The 19,587-nt window shown below is 46.8% G+C and overlaps 1 protein-coding gene across 1 annotated transcript in view; it reads right to left on the reverse strand.

The window, feature by feature from the left end:
- LOC141127184 (uncharacterized) overlaps positions 1–19,587 on the reverse strand; it is a 59,120-nt gene that overhangs the window by 32,960 nt on the left and 6,573 nt on the right. The window lies entirely within an intron of this gene.

Genomic DNA, 19,587 nt, shown 5'->3' on the forward strand with positions numbered 1-19,587 from the left:
TCAGACCTGTGATCACAAATTGTAACTGATGGAAATCTTCCAGCACTGACTTTCTTAGCAGCTACGAGGCTGATTGCAGAGAGCTGCAAAGGAAGCTAATGTTGAGAAGTGTCCAAAAGTGTCTCAATAAACCATGTCCTATTGGGAGCACCATTCACCATAGCATCGTATCAGGGCCAGGACAAGGGGTGGGCAGGAGGAGCAGCTGCCCTGGGCACTGTGGTATCATGTGAGGTAGTGGGGCACTACTAAGAGATTGGGGGAAGGAAACTTGTGTTGGGAGGGGAACTTTGGAGGGGGGTGGTAGGGGGTAAGAACTGTTCTAGGAGGGGGATTTGGGGGGGGGTGCTGAGAGTGGTGCTTTGGGGGGGATTTGTGTTGGGAGGGGGATGGGTGAAGAGGATGTATGCTAGGTGTGTTTATTTGGGGCATTTGTGCTAGAAAAGGTAATATAGGAGGGAAATTTGTGCCAAGATCAGAAATGTATTTGTTGAGGGGGTTTTATGCTAGTAGGGATGATTGGAATGTGTTTTTGCTAGAAGGAGGGGATTGGGAGGGGGCTATTTGAGGGGTAGAGGGTGAAGTTTGTTTGTGTATTTCAGAAGGGGGCAAGAAATTGTGCTGAGGGCATATGGGGAGAGAGAGGATTTGAGCTGGATGGGGGGGGGCAAAGATTTGTGCCAGGAGGGGGGATTTTATCAGTAGTGGGGTGGATTTGTACTGGGAGAAAGGGGGGAGTAATGCTTATGGGGGGAACAGATTAGTGCTCAAGTTTTATCCAGATACAGAATGAGTTATAGGATGTTCAATTTTACTGACTGGTCCAGGAACACGTTCCACCTCCACCCAGCTGGATTTTGAGGGGCAAAAGACAGAAAATGGTTCCATTGTATGACCTGACCTGGTCTTCTGGCATAGAAACTGGATGACCTGTACCTCCTACTCTAACTTCATCAAACATGACTGATTCTTGAGGGTTCTTCTGACAGATGTGCCTACAGACATGAGAATGTAGAGATCCTAGATGGGACACAAATAGGCAAAGGTTTATATAGATATAGAAGACCAACATCACCTTACCCTTTCATCTAACTGGATTGTGAAGGGCAAGAGACAGACAGGAGTTGACCCATTCCATGACCCAACTTCATTTTCTGGCATAGAATCTAGAGACTCGTACCTTCACTATGTGTAAGTTTACCAAACTTCTGCCAAAAAAGCCTAGCAAAATGAAAAGGGATGAGATCCTACAGGGGATCCAAATGAATGAAGTGTTATACAGATACAGAATGAGCAGGACCACATTTTAAATGCTTCACATGTTCTATCTTTCAAGCTGTTCATGGAGTTTATGGTGCCCACTTGGGTTCTACTTAGATGTTTCATAGTTCAATCTGTAGGGATCCCAAGGGGTGCCCGTTAGGGTTCCACCCAGGTATTTTATATCCACCGGCTTCCACTAAAACCGAGAAGCAATTTTTGTTGTGCAGGGGAGATATTTAGGGGATACACCTCTATTTTATCCAGGTTAATTTTGAATCTGGATAAAAGTGTAACATTTATCCAATATTGAGAATGTCTGGTATTGGCATTAAAGGGTATCTAAACACAAGAGGAAAAATGTTATATATTGCAGCTTGCAAGACGTAGTGGCTGCATTAGTTTGAGTTGTCTGGCATTTTTTTCTTCCTTTTCACCTGGTGATCCTGCCAGTAACACACTTCCTGTTTTAGGGGTGACAACGCTCACTTACTGCACTGTATCTATGGAGTTGTCACCCTAGGACAGGAAGTGTGTTAGGACTACAGTACACCCCTCTATTTATTTGCATTACAAAGGAGGGGAGGGGTGATTTGTAGGTCACAGAAGATAGCTGGGGAAGTTCATAGTTTGGAGTTTCAGTTTATGGCACGGGAAGTTACAGAAAGCCTGAGAAAAGAAAACAAATACAGCCACTACTTGTGAGGACTGACAAGCTGCATTATGTGTTATGTCCTTCTTCTCAGGATTAGATGTGCTCTAACACTATAAGGAAGTATGAAGCTATTCCTCACCGGCGGCACTACTTCAAGGAAATGTGCTGCACTATAAAGAAGGGAAGTGAGTAGAATAAAAAAAGGGAAACGCAGGATGAGAGAAAAGGGAAGGAAATTAGCTATACGGTTGAGAGTGAGATTAAAGCGTATTTCTACTTTTGCAGTCAAATTTGTGAAAACCCCTCTATATGTCTGGTATGAGTTCCAATTCACACAGCAAAAGAATGTTTTAAAATAATTCTTACCTTTTCGATGTTTCTCAGGGAGGAGGTGTCATGGCCGACTGCAAGTTTTTTTTTTAACAAGTAAAGTTAGAGTGAGTCTGTCCCAAGTATGTCCTCATTAAAGGGGTTTTAAACCCTCGTGCATTCTATGCATTAAGGTGAAAAAACATCTGGCAGTCACCGCCCCCTATTTTACTTACCTGAACCCCTTCATCACTTTGGCGGGGACGCGCTGTCCCTCTCTTCATGGGGTCCCGGCTCTTGATTCGATAGATTGTCAGCAGCGCAGCCATTGGCTCCCGCTGCTGTCAATAAAATCCAATGACGCTGGCGCTGGGGGCGGGGCCGAGTCCGGCATTCGTGTCTGTGGACGCAAATGCTGGACTCGGGAGAGCACCCGCAAGGTAAGCCCCTCGGGAGAGCGCTTCCCCTAGGGATTATCTGATGTGAGGAGGAGCCGCGAGAGCCGCCGGGGGACACCAGAAGAGGAGGTTCGGGGCCACTCTGTGCAAAACGAGCTGCACAGTGGAGGTAAGTATGACATGTTTGTTATTAAAAAAAAAAAACAAAAAAAAAAACGATCCTTTACAATCACTTTAACATACAATGGAAGAAGCCTTGCCTCTAAACCTTTAAACCTCTAACCATTTGTTAGGACAAACAGGGGAGATTCACTAAAAGTGGAGAGTGCAAAATCTGGTGCAGCTTTGCATGGAAACCAATCAGCTTCCAGGTTTTTAATCTGAAGGTAGCAGCTGATTGGCTACCATACACCCATTTTAGTAAATATCCCCCCACAATGTTCAGATTTTTTTACAAATGATAATGAGATCTGTCAGCACAGTACTGACAGGGTTAATTATGGAAAACGCTGCTGGCTGCTCAGCCCCCTTACAAACAAAGAGAACTATGTAGGATGTTTCCTTGCTGGAGGGTCCAGAATAGAGCATCTAAAAAAAGGTAAGCTGCGATTTCTGAATATTTTTTAAAGTTATACTACTGAATGGGGACGTGGTAGAAATATAAGGTAGGTGTTATCCCAATCTGGCTGCAAATGTGGAAATACACTTAGCTACATATAAGAAATTAAATATATGTTTAATAGAGATGAGCCAAACACCCCCCCCCCCCGGTTCGGTTCGCACCAGAACCCGCGAACGGACCGAAAATTTGCACGAACGTTAGAACCCCATTGACGTCTATGGGACTCGAACGTTCGAAATCAAAAGTGCTAATTTTAAAGGCTAATTTTTATGGTATTGTCCTAAAAAGTGTTTGGGGACCCGGGTCCTACCCCAGGGGACATGTATCAATGCAAAAAAAACTTTTAAAAACGGCTTTTTTTCCGGGAGCAGTGATTTTAATGATGCTTAAAGTGAAACAATAAAAGTGAAATATTCCTTTAAATATCGTACCTGGGGGGTGTCTATAGTATGCCTGTAAAGTGGCGCATGTTTCCCGTGTTTAGAACAGTCCCTGCACCAAATGTCATTTTTAATGGAAAAAAGCCATTTAAAACTGCTTGCGGGTTTAATGTAATGTCGGGTCCTGGCAATATGGATGAAAATCAGTGAGACAAATGGCATGGGTACCCCCCAGTCCATTACCAGGCCCTTTGGGTCTTGTATGGATATTAAGGGGAACCCCGCACCCAAATTAAAATAAGGAAAGGTGTGGGGCCACCAGGCCCTATATACTCTGAACAGCAGTATACAGGCGGTGCAAACAAGACAGGGACTGTAGGTTTGTTGTTAAGTAGAATCTGTTTGTCATTTTGAATGGGTACATTTTTAACGTGTTTAGCTCCAGCCAAAAAATCTATTTTTAAGCTTTTTGGAAAACATAGGGAAGGGTTATCACCCCTGTGACATTTGTTTTGCTGTCTGTGCTCTTCAAAAGATTTCACCTCACTTTTTGTCCCAATGACAAATGTTTTTTGAAAATTTGGGTTTTTTTGTGAAACAAGGATTGGTGATAAAGTATCAGTGGAAAGGAGAAAACTTTTTCCCATATTAACTCTTACAGGAGAGAATTTCCCTTCCTAGGGGTAGATTTCATCTCACTTCCTGTTTTCTCCTTCCGTTTGCAAGTAGGAGTCGTTTGTAAGTTGGATGTTTGAAAGTAGGGGCCTGCCCTATACACTCTGCAGAAATTTGGTGTGGCCACAACATTGTAAGCTCTCACAGGTCCCTGCTGTGAAATATTAGATCAAGAACTGTAATTACATGCCCCTGTTGAACATGGGCTGAAAATTTGGGCCTTAGGCACTGGTGCTGGTGCCACAACACTGCAACCCCTCACAGATACTCTAGTTGGAGCGCAGGAACGAGCCCTGCTGCAAAGTATTGCATCAAAAATTGTAATTACACGCCCCTGTTAAACAGGGGCTGAAAAATTGGGCCTTAGCTACTGGTGGCGCTGCCCAGAACCAAAAATATTCTTACAAGCTATCAGAATGATCATTGAGGAGGAAGAGGATAGTCACTCAACATAACAGGAGATTCACTCAGCATCAGCATAGGCAGTCTTGAAGGGATCTGACATTTCAAAAAAAATTATTCGGTTACATCAGCATCAGGTGCTTGGTAGCTGGTGGTGATCCAAGACTGATTCATTTTTATGAAGGTCAGTCGATCGCCCGAGTCGGTGGACAGACGCACCCTGTGATCGGTTACAAAACCTCCAGCAGCAATGAATGTGCGTTCCGAAAGAACGCTGGATGCAGGACTGGCCAGTAGCTCAATTGCATACTGTGCAAGCTCTGGCCAGTGATCCATCCTTAAGACCCAGTAACCCAGAGGATTTTCGGTGAGAAAGGTGTCCAAGTCAGATCTTGCCCCTAGGTATTCCTGCACCATGTAAAACAGACGCTGGCGATGGTTGCCGGAACCGATCATACCTTGGGGCTGCGGACCAAAAAATTGTCTGAACGCATCGGTCAGACGGCCACTTTCTCCACCGCTCCTTCTTTGACTGACTGAAGCCTCAGCAACATGTTGTCTAGAAACAGGAGTTTGTAACCTCCCAGTCTCTGGGAACGCATTGCACAGACCTTTCTGCAAGCCTCCCGAAGATGTTTCATCCTCTGCTCCCTCTGTGACAGCAAGAAAAGGTCCGCAACCTTACCCTTGTAATGTGGATCAAGGAGGGTTGCCAGCCAGCATTGATCCCTCTCCTTGATACCACGAATACGAGGATCCTTCCACAGGCTTTGCAGGATCAGGGAGGCCATGCAGCATAGGTTTGCTCGGGCATTCGGTCCGGAGTCCTCTGGGTCACTAAGGACAACATGATCCGCAGCCACCTCCTCCCAGCCACGTACAAGTCCATGGGTTTCTTGGGACTGTAAATGATCCCTTAAAGAGCACTGCTGATGCTGAGTGCCAGGCTCCACCTCCATGCTGACACAATCCTCCTCTTCCTCCTTCTCCTCGTCCTCTTCCTGTGTGATCAGCGGGCACGCAGGAACACTGTCTGGATAAAGGGGGCCTTGAGAGCTAAGGAAGTCCTCCTCTTCCTGCCTTTGTTCTGCCACAAGTGCCTGTCCATTATTCCACGCAGCGTGTGCTCCAACAGGTAGACAAGGTGAAAAGTGTCACTGTTGCATGCACTGTCACTGCTCACCATCCTCGTGGCTTCCTCAAATGGTGACAGGACAGTGCATGCATCCCTGATCATGGCCCACTGGCGTGGGGAAAAAAACAAAGCTCTCCTGCCCTGTCCTGGTGCCATAGTCGCACAGGTACTCATTGATGGCCCTCTGCTGCATGTGCAGCCTCAGCAGCATGGCCAACGTTGAGTTCCACCTAGTGGGCATGTCACATATTAGGCGGTTCTTGTGCAGGTTAAATTTGGAGGTCAGCCAGCCAAGCACTGGCATTATATGACCTGTGGAAATGCACACAGACTTTCCTGGCCTGCCTCAGGACATCCTGTAAGCCCGGGTACCTGCCCAAGATCCGCTGCACCACCAATTTAAGGACATGAGCCAAACAGGGCACATGGGTCAGTTATCCCTGTCGGAGGGCGGAGAGGAGGTTGGTGCCATTGTCGCAAACCACCATACCTGCCTTAAGCTGGCGTGGCGTCAACCACCTCTGAACCTGCCCCTGCAGAGCTGACAGAATCTCTGTCCCAGTGTGGCTCCTGTCCCCCAAGCACACCAGCTCAAGCACCGCATGGCATCTTTTGGCCTGCATGCTTGCGTAGCCCCTTGAACGCCTACGGAGCACCGCTGGTTCCAAAGTCAAATCAGCACAGGAAGAGGCCATGGAGGAAGAAGAAGAGGAGGGGGTGGAGGAGAGAGGTGTGGCAGAATCACCACTAGTAGTATTTTGGAGGCGTGGTGGCAGAACAACCTCCAACACTACTGCACCCTGTCCTGCATTCTTCCCAGCTGCCAGAAGAGTCACCCAGTGCGCGGTGAAGGAAAGGTAACGTCCCTGTCCATGCCTGCTGGACCATGAGTCAGCGGTAATATGCACCTTACTGCTGACCGCCCTGTCCAGCGAGGCCAAGTTATTGCCTTCCACATGCCGGTAGAGAACCGGAATTGCCTTCCGTGAGAAAAAGTGGCGTTTGGGAACCTCCCACTGAGGAACCGCACATTCCACAAACTCACGGAAGGGGGCAGAGTCTACCAAATGAAAAGGCAGCAGTTGAAGTGCTAGCAATTTAGCCAAGCTAGCATTAAACCGCTGGGCATGTGGATGGCTGGGAGCGAACTTCTTTCGCCGGTGGAGCAACTGGGGCAGGGAAATTTTCCTGGTACAATCTGACGTCGGTGTACCGATAGCAGATTGTCCCCCTTTACTTGGCTGTGACACTCCTAATTCTACACCTTCATTCCTCTCCGTGCAGGTCTCAGAGAGGACTGAAGGTATAGTGGGGTTGGAGATCCCAGCTGATGAGGAGCAAGGAGAGGTCCTCTTTGTTCTTTAGTGTGGGTCTTTTAGGTACAATTGCCAACGAACTGCATGGCAGGTCAACATATGTCTGGTCAAGCATGTGGTGCCCAAGCGGGAGATGTTTTGGCCACGAGAGATACGCTTGAGACATATGTTGCAAATAGCAGCAGGGCGATCTGATGCACTTGTCTCAAAAAAGGCCCACACCAAAGAACTTTTGGAATAACACGCAGAGACAGCAGCTCCATGCACATGCGGAGCTCTGAGGTGTGATGCAGTTGGTGTGCTGCCCTTAAGCTGGCCCCTGGAGGGCATCCTGCCTCATTGGTGATGTGCCTCCTTCTCCTACTCCTCCTCTCTCCTATCAGGCACCCACGTGGAGTCAGTGACCTCATCATCCCCTCCCTCCTCATCACTGGAGCAAACCTAGCAGTATGCTGCAGCTGGGGGAACATGACTGCCAGATTGCTGTCCTTCTTGGGCACCCCCTCTCTCTGGGCTCATGTTACTGCCTTCCTCTAGCTGGGTACTATCATTGGAGCCTTCAAAACGCTGGGCATCCTCCTGGAGCATGTACCCAACACTGTGGTCAAACAGTTTGGGGGACTCCTCAGGAGGACATGGTGGGGCTAGGGAAGGAGTGACTGATGCCATTGAGCTGAGGGAAGAGGCTGCATTGGCAGCTGCTTTGCGAGACAAAGTACCCTGAGCCTGGGTGAGAGAGGATGAGGAGGATGAGGACGGCTTGGTCATCCACTCTACCAAGTCTTCCGCATGTTGTGGCTCAACACGGCCAGCTGCCAAAAAAACGGACAAGCATGTCCCACGGCCACGTGCTGATGAGGATGCACCGTCTCCATGACCAGCACTGTTGCCTCTAGACACAGAGCCTGCTTGCCCTTTTTTATTGGCTTGTGACTGTCTGCCTCTCCTTGTTGGCCTTCCAGACATACTATTGGCCTGCAATGAGATGTAGCTGCACAAAGCTGGGATATATATATATATATATATATATATATATATATATATATATATATATATATACTGATACTGCAGCTAGCAGAATTAACTGCCTGCCTGTAGTATTATTATGAGAACACCAGCAATTGTTTTCAGGTAGCTTTAGGTGAACACTGTGCAGAGGACGCACTACACTAACTGTAAATACTGTAGCTGCCTGCCTGTGGTATTAATAGGATCAGAAACAACACCTGGGGTGTATATATATATATATATATACACAATACACTGTAAGTGCAGCTAACTCACTGACTCGCCTGCCTACTCTATCTAACTTAAATCAAATGACATTGTCTCTCTGTCTAACTATCTCTCTCTCAACGCCGGCACACAACACATGCAGGTGTCCTTATATAGTGTGGGGCGTGTACTAAACCCCCTGAGCCATAATTGGCCAAAGCCACCCTGGCTTTGGCCAATTACGGCTCTCTGTACAGACGACGCTTTGATTGGCCAAGCATGCTTGGCCAATCATCAGCCAGTAATGCACTGCGATGCCGCAGTGAATTATAGGCCGTGATGCGCCACTCAAATTTTGCGCAAACAGCCCATATCGTTTCTTAGTTCGGCGAACGGCCGAACACACAATGTTCGAGTCGAACATGGGTTCGACTCGAACACAAAGCTCATCCCTAATGTTTTATAGATATCTTTATTGTCTACTGCTGTGCCGACTTTAGCTATGTTTAACAGATACTTCTACTGTCTGCTGCCTGTCCTGACCTTAGCTATGTTTAACAGATACTTCTACAGATACTTCTACGGATACTTCTACTGTTTTCTGCCTGTCCTGACCTTAGCTACATTTAGTAGATACCTTTGCTGCTTACCCTGGCCTTTGATGAATTTGACAGATACGTCCCCTGTCTGTTACCTATGCTGACCTTAGCTAAATTAATGGATACTTCTACTGTCTGCTGCCTGTGCTGACCTTTTCTAATTTTAACAGAAACATCTCCTGTCTGATGCTTGACTTGACCTTAGCTAAATTTAATGGATACCTCTGCTGCCTACTCTGAATTCTGCTACATTTATCAGATACTTCTCATGTATGTTGCTTGTGCTGACCTTAGCTACATTTATTAGTACTGCTACTATCTGCTGCCTGCCCTGACCTTTGCTATGTTTAACAAATACATCTACTGTCTGCTGCCTGCCCTGACCTTAGCTATGTTTAACAAATACATCTACTGTCTATCTACTGTCTGCTGCCTGCCCTGACCATAGCTATGTTTAACAAATACATCTACTATCTGCTGCCTGCCCTGACCTTAGCTATGTTTAACAAATACATCTACTGTCTGCTGCCTGCCCTGACCTTAGCTTTGTTTAACAAATACATCTACTGTCTGCTGCCTGCCCTGACCATAGCTATGTTTAACAAATACATCTACTGTCTGCTGCCTGCCCTGACCTTAGCTATGTTTAACAAATAAATATACTGTCTGCTGCCTACCCTGACCTTAGCTATGTTTAACAAATACATCTACTGTCTGCTGCCTGCCCTGACCTTAGCTACGTTTCACACATACATCTACTGTCTGCTGCCTGCCCTGACCTTAACTATGTTTAACAAACACATCTACTGTTTGCTGCCTGCCCTGACCTTAGCTTTGTTTAACAAATACATCTACTGTCTGATGCTTGTTTTGATATCTTATGTTTAATGGATATCTCTATGTCATGCTGCCTGCCCTGACCCTTTGTAATACTTACCAGATACAGCTCCTGTCTGCTGCCTGCACTGACCTTAGCTACATTTAATTTATACTGTACCTCTACTGTCTGCTGCCTGTACTGACCTAAGCTACGTTTAACCACTTGCCTACTGGGCACTCCCCTCCCTCTTCCTGCCCAGGCCAATTTTCAGCTTTCAGCGCTGTCACACTTTAAATGACAATTGCGCGGTCATGCTACACTGTACCCAAATGACATTTTTATAATTTTTTCACACAAATATAACTTTCTTTTTGTGGTATTTAATCAACACTGGAGTTTTTTTATTGCTAAATAAACAAAAAAAGAACAAAAACTAATGGGCACTGATAGGCAGAAACTGATGAGGAGTCACTGATGAGGAGTCACTGATGAGGAGGCACTGATGGACACTAATTGGCAGCACTGTTGGGCACTATTAGGACTGAACCGCAGATCACAGATTGCGGTACAGGGGCAATAAAATTGCCCCTGTACCATGTGATCTCTGTGACCAATCACAGCGATCACAGTAAGTAATGGTAAACAAAAGGCTTTCATTTTTGCAGCCTTTGTTTACTACTGTGATCACTGTAATTTGTCACAGTGATCACATGGTACAGGGCCAATGAAATTAGCCCTGTACCATATGATTGCTGTAACCAATCACAGCAACGGCAGCTGTAAGCAAAGACTGAAAAAAGACAGCCGAATGAAGTTAGAAGTGTTTGCTTACACAAAGATCATGACTATAAAAGCAATCACAGTGTAGAAAAAAAATATTACCCCCCCCCCTTCCTGAGCACTACAGTGTTGCTGTATTGGTGGTGATCATGTACCATGGCTGGATGCTCTGATATCACTGTATGTCAGTACTGCCAGCCATTGTCTCTGATCACCAGCAGTACAATGTTACCAGACTAGTACAGTCTGTCAGTGTCCCAAATACCCATCACACCATTCCCAGTGTCCCTAACCACCACTACACCAGTCCCAGTGTCTCTAATCACCACCGCACCAGTCCCAGTGTCCCTAATCACCACCGCACCAGTCCCAGTGTCCTTAATTACCACCGCAACAGTCCCAGTGTCCCTAACCACCAACACACCAGTCCCAGTGTCTCTAATCACCACCGCACCAGTCCCAGTGCCCCTAATCACCATCACACCAGTCCCAGTGTCCCTAACCACCACCACACCAGTCTCAATGTCCCTAATTACAACCGCACCAGTCTCAGTGTCCTTAATCACCACTGCACCAGTTCCAGTGTCCCTAATCACCACCACACCATTCCCAGTGTCCCTAATCACCACCACACCAGTCCCAGTGTCCCTAACCACCAACACACCAGTCCCAGTGTCTCTAATTACCACCGCACCAGTCCCAGTGTCCCTAATCACCATCACACCAGTCCCAGTGTCCCTAACCACCACCACACCAGTCTCAGTGTCCCTAATCACCACCGCACCAGTCCCAGTGTCCTTGATTACCACCGCACCAGTCCCAGTGTCCCTAACCACCAACACACCAGTCCCAGTGTCCCTAATCACCACCGCACCAGTCCCAGTGTCCCTAACCACCAACACACCAGTCCCAGTGTCTCTAATTACCACCGCACCAGTCCCAGTGTCCCTAATCACCATCACACCAGTCCCAGTGTCCCTAACCACCACCACACCAGTCTCAGTGTCCCTAATCACCACCGCACCTGTCCCAGTGTCCTTGATTACCACCGCACCAGTCCCAGTGTCCCTAACCACCAACACACCAGTCCCAGTGTCCCTAATCACCACCGCACCAGTCCCAGTGTCCCTAACCACCAACACACCAGTCCCAGTGTCTCTAATTACCACCGCACCAGTCCCAGTGTCCCTAATCACCATCACACCAGTCCCAGTGTCCCTAACCACCACCACACCAGTCTCAGTGTCCCTAATCACCACCGCACCAGTCCCAGTGTCCTTGATTACCACCGCACCAGTCCCAGTGTCCCTAACCACCAACACACCAGTCCCAGTGTCTCTAATCACCACCGCACCAGTCCCAGTGTCCCTAACCACCACCACACCAGTCCCAGTGTCCCTAATCACCACCGCACCAGTCCCAGTGTCCCTAACCACCAACACACCAGTCCCAGTGTCTCTAATTACCACCGCACCAGTCCCAGTGTCCCTAATCACCATCACACCAGTCCCAGTGTCCCTAACCACCACCACACCAGTCTCAGTTTCCCTAATCACCACCGCACCAGTCCCAGTGTCCTTGATTACCACCGCACCAGTCCCAGTGTCCCTAACCACCAACACACCAGTCCCAGTTTCTCTAATCACCACCGCACCAGTCCCAGTGTCCCTAACCACCACCACACCAGTCCCAGTGTCCCTAATCACCACCGCACCAGTCCCAGTGTCCCTAACCACCAGCACACCAGTCCCAGTGTCTCTAATCACCACTGCACCAGTTCCAGTGTCCCTAATCACCACCACACCATTCCCAGTGTCCCTAATCACCACCACACCAGTCCCAGTGTCCCTAACCACCAACACACCAGTCCCAGTGTCCCTAATCACCACCGCACCAGTCCCAGTGTCTTTGATTACCACCGCACCAGTCCCAGTGTCCCTAACCACCAACACACCAGTCCCAGTGTCTCTAATCACCACCGACCCAGTCCCTGTGTCCTTAATCACCACTGCACCAGTTCCAGTGTCCCTAATCACCACCACACCAGTCCCAGTGTCCCTAACCACCAACACACCAGTCCCAGTGTCCCTAATCACCACCGCACCAGTCCCAGTGTCTTTGATTACCACCGCACCAGTCCCAGTGTCCCTAACCACCAACACACCAGTTCCAGTGTCCCTAATCACCACCACACCAGTCCCAGTGTCCCTAACCACCAACACACCAGTTCCAGTGTCCCTAATCACCACCACACCATTCCCAGTGTCCCTAATCACCACCACACCAGTCCCAGTGTCCCTAACCACCACCACACCAGTCCCAGTGTCCTTAATCACCACTGCACCAGTCCCAGTGTCCCTAACCACCAAAACACCAGTCCCAGTGTCTCTAATCACCACCGCACCAGTCCCAGTGTCCTTAATCACCACTGCACCAGTTCCAGTGTCCCTAATCACCACCACACCATTCCCAGTGTCCCTAATCACCACCACACCAGTCCCAGTGTCCCTAACCACCAACACACCAGTCCCAGTGTCTCTAATCACCACCGCACCAGTTCCAGTGTCCCTAATCACCATCACACCAGTCCCAGTGTCCCTAACCACCACCACACTAGTCTCAGTGTCCCTAATCACCACCGCACCAGTCCCAGTGTCCTTGATTACCACCGCACCAGTCCCAGTGTCCCTAACCACCAACACACCAGTCCCAGTGTCTCTAATCACCACCGCACCAGTCCCAGTGTCCCTAACCACCACCACACCAGTCCCAGTGTCCCTAATCACCACCGCACCAGTCCCAGTGTCCCTAACCACCAACACACCAGTCCCAGTGTCTCTAATCACCACCGCACCAGTCCCAGTGTCCTTAATCACCACTGCACCAGTTCCAGTGTCCCTAATCACCACCACACCATTCCCAGTGTCCCTAATCACCACCACACCAGTCCCAGTGTCCCTAACCACCACCACACCAGTCCCAGTGTCCTTAATCACCACCGCACCAGTTCCAGTGTCCCTAACCACCAACACACCAGTCCCAGTGTCTCTAATCACCACCACACCAGTCCCAGTGTCCTTAATCACCACTGCACCAGTTCCAGTGTCCCTAATCACCACCACACCAGTCCCAGTGTCCTTAATCACCACCGCACCAGTCCCAGTGTCCTTAATCACCACTGCACCAGTTCCAGTGTCCCTAGTCACCAACACACCAGTCCCAGTGTCTCTAACCACCAACACACCAGTCCCAGTGTCTCTAACCACCAACACACCAGTCCCAGTGTCTCTAATCACCACCGCACCAGTCCCAGTGTCCTTAATCACCACCACACCATTCCCAGTGTCCCTAATCGCCACCACACCAGTCCCAGTGTCCCTAACCACCAACACACCAGTCCCAGTGTCCCTAATCACCACCGCACCAGTCCCAGTGTCCTTGATTACCACCGCACCAGTCCCAGTGTCCCTAACCACCAACACACCAGTCCCAGTGTCTCTAATCACCACCGACCCAGTCCCAGTGTCCTTAATCACCACTGCACCAGTTCCAGTGTCCCTAATCACCACCACACCATTCCCAGTGTCCCTAATCACCACCACACCAGTCCCAGTGTCCCTAATCACCACCACACCAGTCCCAGTGTCCTTAATCACCACTGCACCAGTTCCAGTGTCCCTAACCACCAACACACCAGTCCCAGTGTCCCTAATCACCACCGGACCAGTCCCAGTGTCCCTAACCACCACCACACCAGTCCCAGTGTCCCTAACCACCACCACACCAGTCCCAGTGTCCTTAATCACCACTGCACCAGTTCCAGTGTCCCTAATCACCATCACACCATTCCCAGTGTCCCTAATCACCACCACACCAGTACCAGTGTCCCTAACCACCACCACACCAGTCCCAGTGTCCCTAATCACCACCGCACCAGTCCCAGTGTCCTTGATTACCACCGCACCAGTCCCAGTCCCAATGTCCCTAACCACCAACACACCAGTCCCAGTGTCTCTAATTACCACCGCACCAGTCCCAGTGTCTCTAATCACCAACACACCAGTCCCAGTGTCTCTAATCACCACCACACCAGTCCCAGTGTCCCTAATAACCACTGCACCAGTCTCAGTGTCCCTAACCACCACCACACCAGTCCCAGTGTCCCTAACCACCACCACACCAGTCCCAGTGTCCCTAACCACCACCACACCAGTCCCAGTGTCCCTAACCACCACCACACCAGTCCCAGTGTCCCTAATCACCACCGCACGAGGTCCCAGTGTCCCTAACCACCACCACAACCGTCCCAGTGTCCCTAACCACCACCGCACCAGTCCCAGTGTCTCTAATCATCACTGCACCAGTCCCAGTGTCCCTGATTACCACCGCACCAGTCCCAGTGTCCCTAATCACCACCGCACCAGTCCCAGTGTCCCTAACCACCACCACACCAGTCCCAGTGTCCCTAATCACCATCAAACCAGTCCCAGTGTCCCTGATTACCACCGCACCAGTCCCATGGCCCAAATGGCCCTGATAAAAAGTTTACATACCCCGGAATGTCTGGCCTTGGTACAGACATAGAAGGTGGCACACAGGTTAAAATGGCAATTAAAGGTTCATTTCTCACTTTTGTAGCTTTTTAAATCACAATTATGCCGCGTACACACGGTCGGACTTTTCGTCTACAAAAGTCCAACGGACGCTGACGGACTAAAGCTGGCTGGTAATCCGATCATGTGTGGGCTTCTCCGGACTTTCAACTGACTTTTTCAGCCTCAAATCCAACGGACTTTAGATTTGAAACATGCTTCAAATCTTTCCGACGGACTCGAGTCCGGTCGAAAAATCCGCTCGTCTGTATGCTAGTCTGACGGACAAAAACCCACGCTAGGGCAGCTATTGGCTACTGGCTATTAACTTCCTTATTTTAGTCCGGTGTACGTCATCACGTAAGAATTCGACTGACTTTTGTGTGATCGTGTGTAGGCAAGTCTGTTCGTTAGAAAGTCCGCCGCAAGTCCGTCGAAAGTCCGTCGAAAGTCTGTCGGACAGGCTGTCGGACTTTTGTAGCTGAAAAGTCCGACCGTGTGTACGCCCCATTAGTGTCTGTGTATAAATAGTGAATGAGTTTGTTGGCTCTCACATGGATGCCCTAAGCAGGCTAGACACTGAGCCATGAGGAGGTAGAAAAGAATAGTCAAAAGGCCTGCGTAACAAGTTAATGAAACTTTACAAAAGATGGAAAAGGATATAAAAAGATATCCAAAGCCTTGAATATGCCAATCAGTTCTGTTTAATCCCTTATTAAGAAGTGGAAATTTAGGGGCTCTTTTGATACCAAGCCAAGGTCAGCTAGACCAAGAAAGATTGCATCCACAACTGGAGGAAGAATTGCTCAGAATACAAAGAACAGGTAACCTCAGGAGAAATACAGGCTGCTCTGGAAAAAGACGGTGTGGTTGTTTTTAAGGAGCACAATTCAACGATACTTGAACAAAAAAGAGCTGCATGGTTGAGCTGCCAGAAGGAAGTCCTTACTGGGCCAATGCCACAAAAAAGCCCAATGAGGCGTGTCAAGGTGTTGTTGGGCACATTGTAAGCGGGCTGTTTTGTGGAACTTGTGCAGTAAAAACTTCTTTCTGGCAACTTGACCACTTGCCGACCGCCGAACGCCGATATACGTCAGTTAGCTGCAATAACCCCAGTATCCCCGTGTTCGGCTGGCAGGCGGCTACAAGATAAAAGTGGTCTCTGTGGAGGATTTGCCGCAAGATCACTATTATAGGCGGCGGGAGAGGGGCCCCCCTCCCGCCGTGCTCTGGGGCCCTCCGCCGCTTACCAGAGCCGTCGGCAGCGGTGGAAGCGATCCGGTCCTCTCGGTGGCTGTGCATGGAGACGAGTGAGGGGAATGATGGCCCCCACCCATCTCCATGACACTGCAGGGCAGAAGCGACGTCAAAACGTCACTTCCGCCCATAGCTCTTAAAGGGCCATTTTTTTTAATCATTTTTTTAAATGACAATTTTTTTTTATTGCATTTTAGTGTAAATATGAGATGTGAGGTCTTTTTGACCCCCCCAAATCTCATATTTAAGAGGTCCTGTCGCGTTTCTTTTTTCTATTACAAGGGATGTTTACATGAATGAAATGATTTGAAACACTGTGGTGTTTGAATCCCTTTTTTATATTTTTAATGTGTTCATTTATCCTGATAGAGAGTTTTCTCGTAGTTCTCCCTACGTACTGTAGCCCACAACTGCATTCCAATATAAAGGTCACATGCGTGCTACAGCACGTCATCAGTTCTTCTATCTTATATTTTTGTATTATTTATTCTATCTTCTATCTTATATTTTTGTATTATTATTGTTTTATTTGATTGAAAGCCTGTTGTTTTTCTTGTTCCTTCCTTGGTTGTTCTGCAGGGTTTACATTTACCACATTTATAGAAACTTTTTTGGTTAAAGAAGGTTACCATTTTTTTAGGTGGGTCAGGTCCATTTTATTACAATACCATCTCTAATTCTCCTCGCCCTTCTATATATAAACTTTGGTTTGGATGGTAACATTTTACTTAAATGGGGGTCATTGCAAATAATTAGCCAATATTTCTTTACAATTTCCTCTAAATTTTTGTACTCTGAATTAGATCCTGTCACAAAGGGAACTTTATTTCTCTCTATTGTTTTCTTTGGTTGTTCATATAGTATCATTTCTCTGTTTAAACTTCCTACTTTGTCTCTAGTGTGCTCCAATTCCCTCTTTTCATATCCTTTAGCTACAAATCTTTCAACTAAAGTGCTTGTTTGTGTAAAGTAATCCTCCATAAGGTCACAATTTCAACTAATACTAATGCATGTGACCTTTATATTGGAAAGCAGTTGTGGGCTACACTACGTAGAGTGAACTACGAGAAAACTCTCTATCAGGATAGGTGAACACATTAAAAATATAAAAAAGAGATTCAAACACCACAGTAGAGAACACAATAGAGACCCACAACACCTCAAGTTTTATGCTATAGATAAAATAGATCAAAATTGGAGAAATTCAAACTTGCGAAGGTAGGTATCGCGTAATGAAACTTATTGTATATTTAACACGAACACGATGACACCTATTGGGTTAAATGTGGAACTGGACATCAATTGTTTTATTGAAGATTATTAGATTTAATTTTATATATATTTTTTTTCATATGCTGTCATCTTTTTATTTTATTTTTCTTTTTTTCTCTTTATTTTTCTTTATTTTTCTTTATTTTTATTTGTTTTTTTTACGTTTATGTTTATTTTTATTTTATTTTTAATTTTATTTTTATGTTTATTCTTATTTATTTATTTATTGATTTATTTATTATTTAATTTTTATTTTTATTTCCATTTCTAGTTTAGTTTTTATTAATACTAATACTAATATTAATACTTTTATTTGAATTTAATTTATTTTTAACTTTAATTTTTATTTTTATCTATATACTTTATTTTTATCTAGCTCCTAATTATTTTTATTTGTATTCTAACCAGCTTCTTATTAAATTTGAATTTGTATAATAGTATCATCATTTGCATGAATTATTCAAATTAAGTTTAGTTCAAATATATTTCTTAGTAATGGTAGCATATGTAATGAGATTAATATAATTAATGTTTTTATTAATGTTTCTAATGACCCATAAAATATGAATTATGTACTAAGATTGTAAAGTCCTTCCAGGCATCTCATTGGAGCAAGTACACTTTGCAGCGTATAGTGGCAAAATAGGAGGAGACAATATATAAAATGTGTCCTTCAGTTCAGTTTTTGGAAGAAATTTGAGTATGGGGTGATCAGAAAAACAATCGAACAAAAGATAGGCATAAAGTACCATTAAGCCTGTTCCGCGGCATGCCGATTGGTTAAGTAATCTGTAGTAAGGGCATAAATGCCAAAAGTAAGATGGCGCCTTAAGTTTCCTGAAGACGCATGATTGGATGCGAAACGCGTAGAAGCTCCTGGGTAACGCCGATCTCACTTCCTGTCCTGAACCCACATGAGATCGAGGCTTGCAACGCACGCCAGTCCCTGTAGATGGAACAGCGAGTACAGGTTCTAAACAAAATTGTTGGAAAGACTCAGTGCCTTCATAGGCACCATACTTTGTGAGTGAAACACTTTTATATATTTTTATTGGAATAAAGTAAAAGAATGTTGGCGCAATGATGGCCATTTGTTTCCTATGAGTTTTTATGATCCCCAATAAGTGGAAATATTATGGAATGAATACTGAGATACCGGTTGGCAAACCCCAGCTATATTCTGATGAGGAGTGGCTGATCCAGGCTCAAACAAGGTTTTTTTAATACTGGTTTCTGGTGAGTGTTCATTTTGGAAGGTGGTGGTGTATCATGGATTGGTGGAAGTTGAACACGGCATTATGATTTGTTCAGGAGGGTTTGATCACCCATCTTTGAAGAAGAGCACTGGGAGGGTTGGCACAGTCATCCACTATAATTAAACACATTCCAGATCCTTATTGCCCTGACAGTGAAGAACCCCCTGCGCAGTTTAAGGTTAAACCACTTCTCCTCCAATCTCATTGTGTGGCCCCGTGTCCTCTCACACCCCCTGAGAATAGTTTTTTTTCCTACGCTGGGATCACCATTGAGGTATTTGTAGATCGCTATCATGCCCCCCCCCCAAGTGTCGCATCTCCAGCGAGAATAAATTTATTGTTTGCAGCCGGTCCTCGTAATTGAGGTCCTCCAATCCTCTTATTAAGTTTGTTGCCCTTCTTTGGACTCTTTCCAGCTCCAGCACATCCCGTCTGAGGACTGGTGACCAGAACTGGACAGAATACTCCAGATGTGGCCTAACCAGTGTAGCACTCTGATGTTTAGGCAGGGTTGCTCCTAAATGTACCTGCCAGGTGTAGTTACCTTGGCCCATTGTTAGGGATCAATTGAGTTCACATTAAGTCTGGATTAGGGGTCCCCCCCCAAATCCATACCAGACCCTTATCTGAGCATGCAATCTGGC

Source organism: Aquarana catesbeiana, linkage group LG01, assembly GCF_042186555.1.
Source record: "Aquarana catesbeiana isolate 2022-GZ linkage group LG01, ASM4218655v1, whole genome shotgun sequence".
Lineage (NCBI taxonomy): Eukaryota > Metazoa > Chordata > Amphibia > Anura > Ranidae > Aquarana > Aquarana catesbeiana.